This window comes from Mchenga conophoros, linkage group LG11, assembly GCF_057382185.1.
Source record: "Mchenga conophoros isolate Kocher_MC1m ecotype Shallow Benthic linkage group LG11, M_conophoros_male_GT1.1, whole genome shotgun sequence".
In the NCBI taxonomy this organism is placed as follows: domain Eukaryota; kingdom Metazoa; phylum Chordata; class Actinopteri; order Cichliformes; family Cichlidae; genus Mchenga; species Mchenga conophoros.
In genome coordinates, this window is record NC_140536.1 from 3,533,495 (window position 1) to 3,550,652 (window position 17,158).

Here is a 17,158-nt window from a genome sequence, read left to right on the forward strand (position 1 = left end):
AGCCACGTTTTAAACCATTTATCACGAAAGGCTTTGTTTCTGTGACGGGAGAAGAGAGGGATAAAGTGCCTGTTACTATTCTTCGGGACACAGGTGCGCATCAGTCGTTTATGTTGGATAGTGTACTGCCATTGTCAGATAAAACTGCTTGTGATTCAGATGTGTTGGTTTGGGGAATTAAGATGAGCGTTCTTCGGGCGCCGCTACACAAAGTACATTTGCATTCGCCCGTGAAAACGGGGCATGTTAAAGTTGCGGTGAGTTCCCAGTTGCCTATTAAAGGGGTTTCATTTATTCTGGGAAATGACTTGGCTGGGGGAACAGTTTTCCCACTGCCTGAAGTGGTGGAAACGCCTATTTCTTCTGTCACTGATGTTGCCGCCCCTTTATCAAGTGTGTTTCCTGTTTGTGCTATTACTCGTGCGCAATCGCGCAAATTTGATGATGTTGTGGATGTTGCTGACACGTTTATGGCGACGCTAGATGAAAGAAAATCTCCCAGCCGTGAGAGTGGCAGAATAGCAAGCGGAAATGATGTGACAAAACTGATGCCAGAGCTGGATGAGAAATTGAATAGGGTTGCGTTGATAACTGCTCAGCAGAATGACTCATCACTGGCTCCCTGTTTTCTATCTGCAGCTAAGAGTGCAGGAAGTGAATCTCCCACTTCTTATTTTGTGCAAGATGGAGTTCTTATGAGGAGGTGGTCCTCTGACCGGTGTGGTTTGCCTGGTGCTACGCAGGTGGTGGTGCCGAAGCCACATCGAGGGCAGGTGCTTAGCTTAGCGCATGATGCCAGCATGGCTGGACATCTTGGGGTGAACAAAACTTATCATCGGGTGTTGCACAACTTCTTTTGGCCAGGGATGAAAGCTGATGTGGTGGCATATTGCCATACCTGTAGCACATGTCAGATGGCGGGGAAACCTAACAGACCCATCCCACCTGCTCCGTTACATCCTATTCCAGTAATAGGTGAGCCGTTTGAAAAAGTAATTGTCACGGTTCTGGGTCCGTTGGACCCAGTATTTTGAGTTCATTATGTTTTGGTACTTTTGCATCATGGATTTTCCTTTATGTTTCTCTGGTACTTGGTGTTTCAGTTATCTTGGTGTTTTTCTATATTATGATTTATGATCTGATACTGTTGTGATTATGATTATCATTTAGTAGCCTTTGGTCAGTGTCAAGTCTGTCTCTGTCTAGTCTGTGTCTTAGTAAAGTGTGTTTTGTTTCCTGTTTTACTTTGAAGGTTCTTGTTCCTGTCTGATGTTAGTATGTGCAGCTTTGTTCCCCCTGTCTCGTTAGCCCTGATCTCTCCCAGCTGTGTCTCCCTCCTGTTGCCGATTTCCCCCGTTACTACCCTGTGTATATAAGCCCTGTGTTTTCCCATGCTCGGTGTCGCGTCGTACCATCAGATTGTGCCTGTGTGTCCTTGGTCTCAGTGTTCCATCATCACTTCATGTTTGTTTTCCTGCCAGCAATAAAGCTGAGGTTTTTGAGTTTCAATTCTGTGTTCGAGTCCTGCATTTGGATCCTCATCTCTGCCTACCCGCACACAGAGCCCTGACAGAACGACGCGACCAGTAATGGATCCAGCGGACTCACCGTGGAAGCGCAGCTCCCGTTTTGACGGGACTCGGCTAGCGCTTGGAGGGCCTCCGTGCTGCCGTTCCTCGCTAGCAGCCTACCCTTCGGCCCACTCGTCTGCTTCCTCCCCGCGGACGCCCAGGTCTCGCAGAAAACGCTCCAGCCGGTCCCGGGAGGATTACTACGAGCCTGCAAGCAATCAGCTCACGCCTGCACAAGCCTTTTACAAGATGTTAGGGATTATTATCGTGCCACCTGACTCACCCAGCATTTCCACATCACAGCAGGAGCAGCCACAGCAGAGTCCTCCCTCGTCACATTCCGCCAGCGCTGCTCCCTCTTCAACAGGGAGGCAGCGAACACGCAGCCAGCACTCACAGCTCCAGCAGGAGCCTGGGATTCAGCTCAAACAACCGCCTAGGGTGAGTGACAGAGTCTCCCTTCATTCGCCTTTTTTGTCAAGGGATAGACAGACTGTTTCCCCCAAAGCTGCGAACGCCAGCTACATGAACACTACAGCTCGTGTTTCTCCGGTTCGGGAAAATAAGAGTTTTCGTTTTAAGAATGACTATTTTCCCATTGGTTCAGAAGACTGTGCGCCTGATGTTTTTTCAGATCCAGGAGTTAAGACTGTTCCGTCTGGATCTGTTTATTCTGGAGCTATGTTTATTCAGTCAGCTGCCCGTCCGCTTTCAGCTCAGTCCCCTGCTCAGCAGCCACCTGTAGCTCAGTCTCCAGTGTCCCCTGCTCGGCAGCCACCTGTAGCTCAGTCTCCAGTGTCACCTGCTCAGAAGCCGCCTGTAGCCCAGACACCAACTCCACCACCACCATTTTCGCCTCAAGCTCAGTTAGCCGCCCGGCCTCAAGCTCAGTTAGCCGCCCGGCCTCAAGCTCAGTTAGCCGCCCGGCCTCAAGCTCAGTTAGCCGCCCGGCCTCAAGCTCAGTCTCCAATTCCACCACCGTCGTCATCCCAACCATTGTTTCAGTCACCCTCAGTTCAGCCTCCTGTTCAGCAGCCACTAGCCCTGCACCCTGTGTCACTTGCTACCCCGGTACAACAAGCTCAGTCAAATCAATCTAAAAGGAACTGTGTTTCATCAGTTTGTTCTAAGCAGAGCAACAAACCTCATGATAATGTAATCATTCCTAAAAAGCTGGCCAGTTCAGAGACTGTGACGTGCTCCAGGGCCTCCCCAGAGGCTGAGTTTCAGCCCTCAGCCTACTCTGGACCCCTGGAGGCTAGGAACCCAGCTGAGGACTGCACCCGGCTGTCACTGCCTGAGCAGAGTCAATGCTCTGGGCGGCTGAAGTCTGCTATGTGTTTGCCAGAGGCCCGTGCGCCTGCTGGTTCTGATCTGTCCCTGCCAGAGGCCCGTGCGCCTGCTGGTTCTGTTCTGTCCCTGCCAGAGGCCCGTGCGCCTGCTGGTCCTGTTCTGTCCCTGCCAGAGGTCTCCGCACCTGCTGGTTCTGTCCTGTGTGTGCCAGGGGCTTTAGTGCCCACTGGTTCTGAGACTGTTTTTGCTGGGGGGCCCGAGGAGCCCGTCCAGCCATCTGCCTCGTCAGCTGGGGGGCCCGAGGAGCCCGTCCGGCCATCTGCCTCGTCAGCTGGGGGGCCCGAGGAGCCCGTCCGGCCATCTGCCTCGTCAGCTGGGGGGCCCGAGGAGCCCGTCCGGCCTTCTGCCTCGTCAGCTGGGGGGCCTGAGGAGCCCGTCCAGCCCTCAGCTGCAGTCTCATCACCAGCTGCAGTCTCATCACCCTCGCCTGGTCCAGCTTCCGCTTCCTCATCAGCATCGCCTGGTCCAGCATCTGCTTCAGCATCGCCTGGTCCAGCATCTGCTTCAGCATCGCCTGGTCCAGCATCTGCTTCAGCATCGCCTGCTTCGCCTGGTCCAGCCACTGCTTCATCCTCGTCTGGTCCAGCCACTGCTTCATCCTCATCAGGTCCAGCCACTGCTTCATCCTCATCAGCTGCTTCGTCTGGTCCAGCCACTGCTTCATCCTCATCAGCTGCTTCGTCTGGTCCAGCCACTGCTTCATCCTCGTCTGGTCCAGCCACTGCTTCATCCTCATCTGGTCCAGCCACTGCTTCATCCTCGTCTGGTCCAGCCACTGCTTCATCCTCGTCTGGTCCAGCCACTGCTTCATCCTCGTCTGGTCCAGCCACTGCTTCATCCTCGTCTGGTCCAGCCTCCGCTTCATCCTCATCAGCTGCTTCGTCTGGTCCAGCCTCCGCTTCATCCTCATCAGCTGCTTCGTCTGGTCCAGCCTCCGCTTCATCCTCATCAGCTGCTTCGTCTGGTCCGGCTCCAGCATACTCATCAGCATCGCCTGGTCCGGCTCCAGCATCCTCATCAGCCTCGCCTGGTCCAGCCTCCGCATCCTCATCAGCTTCGTCTGGTCCAGCCTCCGCCTCCGCCTCGTCTGGTCCAGCCTCCGCTTCGCCTGGGGCTGCAGGGGCCACGCAGCCTTCAGGTCCCCTACTACCACCTCCACATCGTCGGTCATCTGCCAGGCCGCTTGTTGGGCATCATCACCACCGTGGCCGCCCTCCGGACTTCTGTTGCCGCCACTGCCTTCCGCGTGGCCGGCCTCCAGGCTTGCATTCCCGCCACCGTTGCCATCCTCACGGTCGGCCCCCAGAACTGCTTCCTCGCCGCCGTTGCCGTCCGCACGGTCGGCCTCCAGAACTGTTCGCACGTCGACACCGTTGCCGTGTGCACGGTCGGCCCCCTGGATTTTTTGTAAACTCTTGGTGAGCTCTGGTTTCGTTTTGTTTTTGATATGCTTTCCTGCGTTTTTTGGACTCTGGTGCTGTTAAGTCTAATTGTTGAATGTTGCCATTGTGTTTCTTAAATTTGTACAGTCTTAGTTTAAGCAGTAGGATCAAAGCCATTCCTTTGATCCTGACCACCTCTCCAGCCACTCTGTGCTGGGGGAGGTTTTATTGTAGATACATCCTAACTTGAAGATCTGTTTGATGTTTGGTAGAGCTTCCTACCCTTTGTATGGTTTCACTGTGTTATCTTTGGTAAACCATACATTGGGTGTGGGGGAAGACTACCCTCTTTATGACCAAGGATGTTGTTCCTGCTTTTAGGTTTTATGACCCTTTGATCAAACACACACACACACACACACACACATTCTCACATAACACCCACACACACACACTTACATACAGTGCCTTGTCTTTGTAACCAAAGGGGGTTGCAAGGGGAGGTGTTTTGTAAACTATTGTTTGAAGTTTGTCAATAAAAGGCGGCGAGAGGAGGCCACCAGCGTGGTCATTTCAACGTGCTGGTCACAGACGAGAGGCCTCCCTTGCGCAAGAAATCGATCGAACACTGTTGCCTTGCTTTTCTTTCATGGGAATAAGTCCTGGATACAGCGGGGTCTGAGTTTAGACCCAACATTTTTTGGTCCTTCGGAGCCGGAGCCTAACACATTGCATCCACCGAGGAGAGGGAGAGGACGCCACCGCAACGTCTGGGATGATTGACGTAAAGCCCTGGTGTTTTTGGCTTGCCACCAGGCCGGGAAGTTTGCGCCTGACCTCCCCTCGGGATGGATGACGATTGACGGGATCCAGAGACTCTTCCCATGAACGTAAACAAACAGTGAGTACAGAAGGCCTTAGAGAGCGTCTCTATAACCGTGTGAATGAATGTGGGATCCTAGATACGCGTCACCGTGATTCTGCGTGAAACGTTTGAGTCCCGGGGAGCGCTGGTCACGAGAGCGCACGTGGACCCAAAACAATAGAGAGCGGCTACGGGCTGTGCGTTAAACGTGAGTCCGGGAGCGCGCTAGCCGCGTGAGAGAGACGCAGGCTTCTCCGCCGTTTGGGGCGTAGAGAGTTCTCCGCCATTTGGGGCGTGGAGAGAACCTAGGTTCAGAGTCCGGAATCTCCGCCATTTGGGGCGTTGGAGAGTGTCCGAAGGTTGAATTCTCCGCCATATGGGGCGTTTGAGAGTTTTCAACAGAGAGCGCTAGCTGTGCGTGCAGACGCAAGCGATAGGCCTATGTTGTGTGTGTGCGGGCCAGACGTGGTCTGCGTGAGTGTGGCTGATTGTTGTCTTGTAATGGAGAATAAAATGTGTAAGTCTGCCTTAGAAGGAGATGTAAAATTTATGCAGAAAGTTTTACCAGGCAGCACGCAGTATGTAGGTTGTTGGTATAAGAAATGTGGATTTGAAGGGACATTAGTGGAAGTTCAGTGTAAAATGCTGGTAGAAAGAATAGCTGTAAGTGTAGCAGGTAAAACAGGTAAAGCGAAGCAGAGGAAGGAATTGCAGTTAGCAGTTGCTAAGTTGTGGCTGGAGCAGGCTCAGAAGAGGAGAGAAGCACAGAATGTTAAAAGAGCAATATTGCAAGAAGTAGTTGTGAAACCTGAGGATGAAACTACAGCTCAATCCACTGCAACTACTCTAGAACAACACCATAGAAAAGCATTAGGAAGAGCAAGAATGTTAGCAGAAAGTAGAGTCAGAGAAGAGCGTGAGAGAGCAGAGGCAGAAGTGGAGGAGAGATTAGAGGCATATTAGGAGCAGCATTGAGTCCAAGACAGACTTGGCAGGGTAGGAAACAGAAAGTAAAGTTAGTGAACACAAACGTTACAACTACATATCCATCCCTGACACAACACAAAAAAAAAACAAAAAAAAAAAAACAAAACATATGGTGTTTCTGTAACAGAGTGTGAAGATGAAGAAAGTTTTTCTCCTGATCAATTCCATGAGTGTGAGAGTGTCTGACGTCATGGTGTGTGTGAAAGGTATCCAGCTGGGGCAGACGTGATTCTGCATGTCACCTGCCCAGTGGACAAAAAGAAATAAAATAGTTGTGTGGATGAATGATAGCACGAAGAGTGTTTGGTGTTTCTCAGTCTGAAACAGCTGTAATGCTATTTTCTGTTTTGGAGAAAAGTACAGTTAAAGAAAAAAAACAGAGAGATGTGTGTTGTTTTAAGCAGTGATGAGAATAATGGAAGTGTGGTGAGAGATGAACACAAAAACATACTGAAAATGCATTAACCATACTAACCCTACATGCATATACACATACAATGATACTCATGAGACCAGACAGCATCTTAAGCATGAGATTCTGTTTGTCATCTTGTCCAAGTCACTAGTAAGATGAAAGTGATACATAGACTAGTGGACTGAATATTATAGGAGGACAGATGGTTGCATTATAGAGGAGAAAACAGAATGCTGATGAGAGGTCTTAAATGAGTGAGTTGAGTGAGCTGATTGTGAGTTTCTGGTGTGTGAAGAAGTTTTACCATGGCACACATTTAGTTACATGAGAACTAAAACTTATTATGTGCTAAGACAACAGGGTTATGCTGTATGTTGTGTGTATGGCTGATTGGATGAATGTTTGAGATTAAACTGGCTGTTTGATTTGTCTTTTGTTACGATTTATCCCCCTGGCATGAAGAACACGTGTCATGATTTAAACAAGGCCTATCTTTCCTTTATTTTCTTTGATTTCTTTTATTTTCTTTCTTTTACTTTGTTACTTTCATGGTGCACTGAAAGTTTTGTTTGATGATCTCTGTTGAGCAGATCTGCACGATTAGAATCGAAGCGTCGTCGAGAAAACTGTTGCAAAGTGAGCTTCCCCAAAATTAAAATGGGCTCTTATTTGGGACAATCAGGAAACAAATTCCTGTCCAAAAGGATTCAACGAGGAAATCCAGTCTAAATTATTTTTCTTTTTGAAATGACGTTGTTTTGCTGAGCGTGGAAACGAATGCGACGATAATTTCCACAATTAGCAAAAGAAGGAATCACTGAGTGAATGAGTAAGAATTTTAAAATAAATCGGGAACTGACTGACTGACTTAACACCATTGTGTGAAGTCAACCCCCACTTGACAAAGGTGTGGATGTATCTCTGTGTGTGTCTCTGTTACAGGAGCAGAAAGATGATAGCAACATCTGAGGTTGCGTGATGGTTTAACCTTTTAAATGCCATTTTTATGTTTGTGAATCTATCAGAGGTGTGTTATTCATGGGCTTGTGGTACTCACAGAAGTTACTGTGAGAAAGTGTGTACACACCTGCGCAGCGCTAACATTTGCATTTTTTCTTACAGCATTGCAGTTTTTCATGTGATTTGATGATGTGGTTTTTAGCAGAACAACTGGTGGATGTTTGTTTCTTTATTACAGGTTTTGTTTTCTTTAAGAGTGCATGTAGCATTCAGCAGAAGCGGACAAGTGACATGAGTAAAACAAATAAGAGATTACGATATTTATGGAATAGTTTATTATGGGCTCATTTGCTGGCCACTTTTGGACCCATAATAAATATATGAGTGGAGTGACTTTGCTTAAGAGAAGTCACCGATTACATTAATGTTAACTGAGCACATGGGATGATCCATGTTTGAGGCGAATTATGGTAACAATAGTGATTTAATGATTTGAGAAAACCTGCACATGACACTTGTCTTGCTGATGCTGAATGCTTGTTACCCTTGTGATATACTTGTTTATAAGTGTGAAGTTTGATTTTACTTCCAGATCTTGTTTTCCAGGCCATGATGGTGAGTATGCAGGCTCCTGGTGGAGCCAGTTTTTAAGACAGGGATCCAGGTTTGGTGAGTTGACGCATGAGAAGTGTCCATGCGTCAAGAGGTGGGGTCCAGAATTAATATTAAACAATGTTTTCTATTATTGTTGCAGTGATTTGTGTGATTAGCTGTTTATTTACAAGTATTAAACCTATGCAAGTGGTGCATCCATGTTCAGATGAGGCTTTGATGGCCTATAAGTGAAGTTCACTGATTACAATGTGGAATAACATTGAGATGTTAAATAATTTGGAATAAATTATGGGAAAACGTAGGAGATTAATGAGTTTAGAATAAACCTGCAATGATACTTGTCTCTGTGATGCTGAATACTTTATTACTCTTATGATCTACAGTTGGTTGCAAATGTGAAGTTGTTTAAATTTAAGACTTTGTCTTCTGTGATACAGGAGCTGGGAGTTAAACAAGCTGAACATTTAAGTGCTGATTAATGTTCTTACACAGGGTTACAGCTTGGAGTGAAGCTGCTCCAAGGGACAAACCCTGGAGATTGTTTTAGGGAGACTGTGCAACACTCTTGTACATGTCTCATTGGGGAGTTGACACATGGCGAAAGCCGTGTGGCGAGAGGAGTGTCATTTTTTTCAATTTGTAGATGTCGTGAGGTGCCATGATGAGAAGGAGAGACTGAGAGGATCGTCCACAAGATGGAAGCTGAGGCCTGGAGGGAGTCTTCAGGAGGATCGGAGATCACCTTCAGCACAGAGAGCTGTGCTACTGGGCTTCCAAAGGATTGTCACAAGGAGACTTTCAGCGTTGGAAAATGGAACCTGAGGGAGCGTGCCAAGCTCCAAAAAGTGACAGCGCAGAGGAGGTCCAGCGATGGACTTGTGGTTCTGTGAACAGCACAAATGCCAGGTGACTGTAAAATAACTAACAGCACTTTTTCCACAAGTGAAGCCAGTAACTTACTATCCTAAAAGATTAGCTCTAGTTGCTCGTGCTTTACCTCCATGCGTGAGATCAGTATGTGCAGCAGCTTAAGCTGTACAATGTTTCAATAGTTTATTTCACCTTTTGCAATTGTTAGTTCCACACGAGGTAGATGTTTACTATTGCAGACTAAACTTACATTTCTGTCACCTACAAGACACTTGTCTTTAATGTTACTGTTACTCTCACAACCACACATATTACCATAAAGTGGTGCAGAATTCTGAATCTGTCAAACCCTTTTTGCCAACGGAGGAGGGCACTTCTCATGAGTGTAGAGAGCGCGAGGAGAAGACGTGTAAGCTGAGGGATGACTTAATAGATGTGCCACTCGTTGAGGGAAAGGTTTGGTTTGTTGATGATTTGAGTTTTACAACAGCAGAGGGACAGACTAGAACACGTTTTACTGTAGCTGACAGTGAGAGAGAGTTATCTATGTAGGACAACTAGCATGTTTCATGTTTGCTTGAGCAGCAGAGATGCTAGCTTTAACGGAAGCGTGTAAAGCTGTAGAGAGACAATATACACTGATAGGCAGTATACATTTGCTACTGTACATTTCTTTGTAGTGCAGTGAGTGAGACGAGGTGTGACAACCTCTACAGGGAAACCTGCAGAACACACCAAACTCTTGCAAATTCTGCTGGATGCAGCGTTATTAACCAGTGGAATTGCCGTTTGTAAATGTGCAGCACACATGTGAGGGAAAGATCCGGTTGCATTAGGGGAAGTTTTTGCAGATAAGATCGCAAAAGAGGCAGCTTTAGTTAAACATGGTGTTAACCTTTTATCAGTACAGCATTAGCAGACATGCAGGCCCACTCACCTACTGCAGGACAATAGTTGTGACTTACAGAGGGAGCAAGCTTGCAGGATGATTTTTTTATCTGTGTGATAAACCAGTACTGCCTAATAATTTGTATAAGACTGCTGCTATTTTGAGCCATTGGCTATGCCATGTCTCAAACAGGAGGGAGATGAGCAGTCGTTATACTCACTCTAGGATTATTAAATACTTTAAAAAAAAAACTTTTGCAGACAGTAAAGTTAAGATTTAGGAAGACAGGCAGGACATGGTTAGACTGTATAGAATAAGTACATGAGGATTACTCCAACAGAGAATGGTCTGACTCTTTGAGATTACACATGTTAGAGCATTTAGAGTTCCAGTCTTCTGTAGTGATGATAGAAAAGCAGAAGAGAGAGCATATTAGCAGATTAGATGCTTGAAAATGTTTAAAAGTAAAGTAGTCATGAGAACAAATGATCTGCCAGATGATTCTGTTTCTTCGCAGGAGCAGAGCCTGAAGTCTGGAGATTGGATGATGATAAGGCCATGGAGAGGAAGTGCTGGTCCAGTCCATGGTGGGAAGGTCCATATCGGATGCTGCTGACGACGACCACAGCAGTGAAGATTGCTGGAAGGAACACTTGGATACATCAAGCGCACTGCAAGAAGGTGACACACATCCAGGCCAGCTCGGAGTAAGTGGCAGGAAGACCGGGAACAAAGGGGGGGAAAGCCTCCAGGGCCCCTCGTCTCAATCCGGTGAAGAAACCAACTGAGCCACAGGTACTCATCAGAATGGCTGGGAATGTGCTGTGCATCTTCTTGTGCCTGTGGACCCTGAGTGGGATGACAGGAGCGCATTGGGACAGAGCAAATCACACCCAGTACCCGCATGGGTTTTCAACCAACTACTGGTGGCAGTTTAAGAACACAACCGGATAGCATCACTTGGAGCGAGACAGTTTGTTTGGTTGCTTTAGCAACACATCCAGGAACACTGCCAACTTTTCAACTTTCCAATTCCTCATAACCTGAATGGAAGGTTGATTCACCAGTAGCTGGGAAGGTGAACTGCTCTGGTGAGACAGACCTGCTCGTCTGACTCAAAGAATATGACTTGTTGCAGGACATTATACAGTTAAACGAACTGGAAACAGGCCAATTGCCTATGTGTACGAAGGACAATGGATTAGCCCAAGTTGGAGATTAACCATGGAACATGGTAACATCACTTATTCTTTTGTCTTCTGCAAGAAGGATGTAAACAGAGAAGCCTTTTGTCTACATTTACATCATGAACACTTGAGGTTTTGAGCCAAGAAGATCAAAACAGCTGGATCCAATTTCCTTTACAAAGCTTTTTCTGTGGTGACAACAGGACAGGAGAAGAGTTGTAAATGCAGATAATTCACAAGTTGACTCTAACCCCCACAGGATGCCTACAGTGAGAAGATTTGGGGGGGTTGATAGGAGTCATAAAGAAGGGTGTTGACCAGGCTGCAGCTTTGAAGTTAGCTGAGAGCCACATGGACAAACAATAAAGTCAACTGATGCGTTTAAATACCTATGTCTGTATACAGTTGGATTGTAGTGACATATGATTTTTGAGAATGATGATTCTTCTTGTTTGACCTTTGACATTCAGTTGTTTACTTGAAGAAATACATAATGAATTGCACGACAGGAGTAGATCCGCCACAAGGCTGGATAGCTTGGTTACTGTCTGGTCCTTGGTGGCATCTTCTTTTGAAGATATTAATTCCTGTTTTTGAACTGTTGATACTGATTTGCTTATGTATAGGATGTAGTTTACTGTGCATGAATGAACTCTACACTGACACTGTCTAAACAAAGGGTGCATAAGTTGAAATTTAAGAACAATGACAAAAAGGAGGGAAATGTTAAGTCTAATTGTTGAATGTTGCCATTGTGTTTCTTAAATTTGTACAGTCTTAGTTTAAGCAGTAGGATCAAAGCCATTCCTTTGATCCTGACCACCTCTCCAGCCACTCTGTGCTGGGGGAGGTTTTATTGTAGATACATCCTAACTTGAAGATCTGTTTGATGTTTGGTAGAGCTTCCTACCCTTTGTATGGTTTCACTGTGTTATCTTTGGTAAACCATACATTGGGTGTGGGGGAAGACTACCCTCTTTATGACCAAGGATGTTGTTCCTGCTTTTAGGTTTTATGACCCTTTGATCAAACACACACACACACACACACACACACACACACACACACATTCTCACATAACACCCACACACACACACTTACATACAGTGCCTTGTCTTTGTAACCAAAGGGGGTTGCAAGGGGAGGTGTTTTGTAAACTATTGTTTGAAGTTTGTCAATAAAAGGCGGCGAGAGGAGGCCACCAGCGTGGTCATTTCAACGTGCTGGTCACAGACGAGAGGCCTCCCTTGCGCAAGAAATCGATCGAACACTGTTGCCTTGCTTTTCTTTCATGGGAATAAGTCCTGGATACAGCGGGGTCTGAGTTTAGACCCAACAGGTGCTCCTTGTTTTTTTTTTTTTTTTGCTTGGGCCTGTCCCTCCATCCTGGACCCCCTCCGCCCGCCCTGGCCTGGTGCTTTGTTGTGCTTTTTTTTGTTTGGGGCTGTCGGGAGCCGGCCCTTAGAGGGGGGGTACTGTCACGGTTCTGGGTCCGTTGGACCCAGTATTTTGAGTTCATTATGTTTTGGTACTTTTGCATCATGGATTTTCCTTTATGTTTCTCTGGTACTTGGTGTTTCAGTTATCTTGGTGTTTTTCTATATTATGATTTATGATCTGATACTGTTGTGATTATGATTATCATTTAGTAGCCTTTGGTCAGTGTCAAGTCTGTCTCTGTCTAGTCTGTGTCTTAGTAAAGTGTGTTTTGTTTCCTGTTTTACTTTGAAGGTTCTTGTTCCTGTCTGATGTTAGTATGTGCAGCTTTGTTCCCCCTGTCTCGTTAGCCCTGATCTCTCCCAGCTGTGTCTCCCTCCTGTTGCCGATTTCCCCCGTTACTACCCTGTGTATATAAGCCCTGTGTTTTCCCATGCTCGGTGTCGCGTCGTACCATCAGATTGTGCCTGTGTGTCCTTGGTCTCAGTGTTCCATCATCACTTCATGTTTGTTTTCCTGCCAGCAATAAAGCTGAGGTTTTTGAGTTTCAATTCTGTGTTCGAGTCCTGCATTTGGATCCTCATCTCTGCCTACCCGCACACAGAGCCCTGACAGAAATATTGGATTGTGTGGGTCCCCTGCCAAAAACTAAATCCGGACACCAATACATACTTACAATAATGTGTTCAGCAACAAGGTTTCCGGAGGCAATTCCACTACGCACGCTGAAAGCAAAACCGGTGATAAAAGCACTACTTAAGTTTTTCTCTACTTTCGGGCTTCCGAAGGTTATTCAAACAGACCAAGGAACGAATTTTACTTCAAAAGTGTTTGCACAGGTTGTGGAGGAGTTGCACATAAAACATGTAAAATCCAGTCCATACCACCCAGAAAGTCAAGGTGCTCTGGAGAGATTCCATCAAACCCTCAAAGCTATGCTGCGCAAGTTCTGCGCAGTCGGATAGAGAATGGGATGAGGGTCTGCCGTTATTGTTGTTTGCCGTCAGAGAAACCACTCAGGAATCCTTGGGATTCAGTCCGATGGATCTGGTGTTTGGACACGTGGTCCGCGGTCCCCTCCGCCTTCTGAAGGAGAAGTGGTTGTCAGAAACTTCTGAAACCCAGCATAATGTTCTGGATTATGTTAGCGGACTTCGGGAAAAGCTTCACCTTGCATGTCAGTTAGCTCGAGAAAATCTGTCACATACGCAGACAAAAATGAAAGCTCGTTATGATAAAAAGGCTGTTCGTAGAAGTTTTCAGCCGGGAGAGAAAGTGTTGGTGTTGCTGCCTGTGGTAGGGTCCAGTTTATTAGCTCAGTTCGCTGGCCCATATGTGGTGGAACAGAAACTCAGTGATAACAATTATGTGATTCAGACCCCAGACCGCCGGAGAAAGTCTAGAGTCTGTCATATTAATATGTTAAAATCATATCACTCGAGGAGTCCTTCGGGTGTGCCGACTCTAGTGTGCGCCGCTAGTGTTGTTTCTCCTTATGAACCCTCTGATGACGGGCTGCTCCAGAAAAGTGAAGCGCTGGGTAGCGGCCGATTGAAAAATTCGGAGATCTTAAACGATATAGAAACATATTTAGTCCACTTGTCTGAACCCGCTCGAGCTGACATCACTGATCTGATAGAGAACAATTTATCACTTTTTTCTGATCACCCTCGTCAAACTGCGGTCCTGTGCCACGACATTGACATGGAAGGACATAAACCGATTAAGCAGCATGCTTATCGAGTGAACCCAGTGAAAAGAGCGATAATGCAGAAGGAAGTTGACTATCTCTTAGAACACGGTTTAGCCTTTCCGAGCGCCAGCGCATGGAGTTCACCGTGTGTGCTAGTACCAAAACCTGACAACACTCCTCGGTTTTGTAATGATTACAGGAAAGTTAACGCTGTTACCAAACCTGATTCATTTCCTCTTCCTAGAATGGAGGATTGTATTGATAGAGTGGGACGTGCATCTTTTGTAACCAAACTTGATCTGTTAAAAGGTTACTGGCAAGTACCTTTAACTCCCAGAGCCTCTGAAATATCTGCTTTTGTCACGCCAGATCATTTTCTCCAGTACACGGTTATGCCGTTTGGGTTGCGTAATGCACCCGCTACTTTCCAGCGCCTTATGGCCAAAGTACTGGCGGGCGTGAATAACTGCGATGCCTACTTGGATGATGTCGTCATTTACTCATCCACCTGGTCTGACCACTTACAAACACTCTCCCTCGTTTTCAGCCGTTTTCAGAAAAAAAACTCAAATCAGAGACTTATGCGTTGGTCCCTTCTTTTGCAAGACTTCAACCTGCAGATCAAGCATAAGAAAGGGACGGAAAATGTCATCGCGGACGCCCTGTCGAGAGCAATTTTGTAGTTCAGGAATTAAACAATAGGAGGATTGTTTAAATCTTATGGAAGGGGGTGTTACGAACTTGTATGTCCATGTGTTTGTTTGTGCAGGTGTTGTGTTTTTTCTATGTTAATTTAGCTGTGCCAGGGCCCTGTTCCGATTGGTGCGTGGATATACTGCCCCGGCGTAATTGGATCCAGCTGGAGGACCCGCCCATTAAAAGGAGGCTGGAGTGCTACAGCGGGAGAGGTCCTTGTGTTTCTCCTCATCACCCAGCAGTAGTCCTGTGGTAGCCGCTGGCTGCAGTATACGCTTGAAAGTTGTGGAAGTGGAGTGGGTAGGGGTGAGCTGCCATTTCTTTTGATCACCCGTTTTCTCCTGTTTTGAGTTAGTTAAGGAGGTCAGACTCTGTCTTTATTTTTGACTTTGTTTTGGTAAGGTCAGGGGTGCGGGATTTGTGTAGGTTTGTTTTGTTTATTGTTTTGGCCTTGGCTCACCCTGAAGTGTTGACACCCCCGTTTTGGTTCTCTTTATTCACATTGTAAATAAATCACCTCATATCTAACGGATTGGTTTCGTGTGACTGCTTGGGTCTTGGGGGGGAAGCGAGTGCCTCGCTCATGTTATGGCCTGGCCCTAGACGGGTCGTAACACACGGGATGCCCAGAAAGAGCAGTTGTTTTTACTGCTACGGTGTCACATCGAAACCACATTACTTCCTAGAATTTTAATGACCTGAAAAGCACAGTGGCAGATGTTGGCAACATAATGTCACAGACGCTTTGACAAGTTTTGTACTGTTGGGAAGCATTTGAGTAACAAAGTGTTGCAGGTTACCTTTGTGGTGGCCATCTTGTTTTCCCAGTAAAGAGGAAGCCTGCCTCAATTGCAGCTCTTCTATAGGCCAGTCTGTATTAAGGTGTGTCTTTAGAGTATTTAAAGGGAGCAGGAAATGGATTGGGAGCCATTTTGAAAAGTTACTGTCTGCATGTGTATGATGTTGGCAAGAGATAATAAAACAATTACTTTAATTAAGATAGAGTGAAGTCTGATGTTTCCCTCACCACTCCTCACTGCGTAACAGTTGGTGGCAGCGGTGGGATTTGGTTACGCCTGTGAATGAGGGACCGAACACGCTGAATGAGGGGTGTAGGACGTGGAAGAAACCGTTGGACAAGGAAAAACCCCCTTGCTGACATGGAAGAAAGAGAAGGTGGACAAACAATTGAGCCAGATCCACCACCTGAAGGAGCAATGGCTAATGAGGATGATTTTGAACCAGTAGTACGACCTAAGCAGACTGCAGTTGGTGTCGTGAGTAAAGAACTTTCTGAACCGGATATCTTTGATGAAATTAGAGAATTTATGCGGCATTCCAAAAGAACAGAAGCAATACTGTTTGAACAGATAAAACAACTGAGTGACAATATACCAAGGCTGCAACATGTTGAACATTCTGAACTTCAACCTTCTGTCCAGAGTGACATTTCTACAGCAGCTGTTTGTCCAAAGCAAGAGGCTGGGAAACTGCCTCCACTATCAGCTGTGCAGCCACCTCACGGAGCCACTGAGCACCAAGCTGAGCTGCCTTCTCCATCTCAACCACTGCCTGCACAGTCTCAAATGCATGTCGTTCAACCTGCTCCAGTGCAGAGAGCAGAAACACACCGTGGGGGTGAGCCAAGAATACCTGACTTCAGGGAAGGTGAGGATCCTGAAAGTTTTTTTGTACGATTTGAACGCATAGCTAAAACGTGGGGATGGCCGCAAGTTGAATGGGCAGCTAGAGTGGTCACCTTATTGACTGGAAAAGCCCTTGAAGCTTATGCTGGCATGGATGAAGAACAGTCTGACTCTTATGAAGCCATTAAAGCTGCAGTGTTATCCAAGTTTAATGTAACAGAGGAGACCTACAGATACCGGTTCCGGAGCACCAGTGTACCCATGGGAGAGAGTGTGCGTGAAACCTACAATCGGATAAAGGGACTCTATAAGCGATGGATGCATCCTGACAGTCGGAGCAAAGAAGAGATCGGTGAAACCATTATTTTGGAACAGTTTCTTCGCGTGCTGCAGTCAGATGTCCGCACATGGGTGAAAGAGAACAACCCAAAGACAGGAGAGGAAGCTGCAGATCTGGCTGAACGTTACCTAGCTGCTCATCGTGAACCTTCTAAGTCAAAGATGACTGTGGGGAGACCAAGGTTTGGGGAGGTAAAACCTCCAGGGGTGACTAGTGTTGAAAGCTTGGACACTAGGGGTGGTAAGAAGCCTA

At 46.7% G+C, this 17,158-nt stretch overlaps 1 long non-coding RNA gene across 1 annotated transcript; it reads left to right on the forward strand.

Annotated features, from left to right (window-relative positions):
* Nucleotides 1-4,408: 4,408 nt before the first annotated feature.
* On the forward strand, nucleotides 4,409-12,357 carry LOC146563454 (uncharacterized). The gene is made up of 2 exons (XR_014894316.1): nucleotides 4,409-5,207; nucleotides 8,792-12,357. It is a non-coding gene; the product is annotated as an uncharacterized LOC146563454 (long non-coding RNA).
* The last annotated feature ends 4,801 nt before the right edge of the window (nucleotides 12,358-17,158 follow it).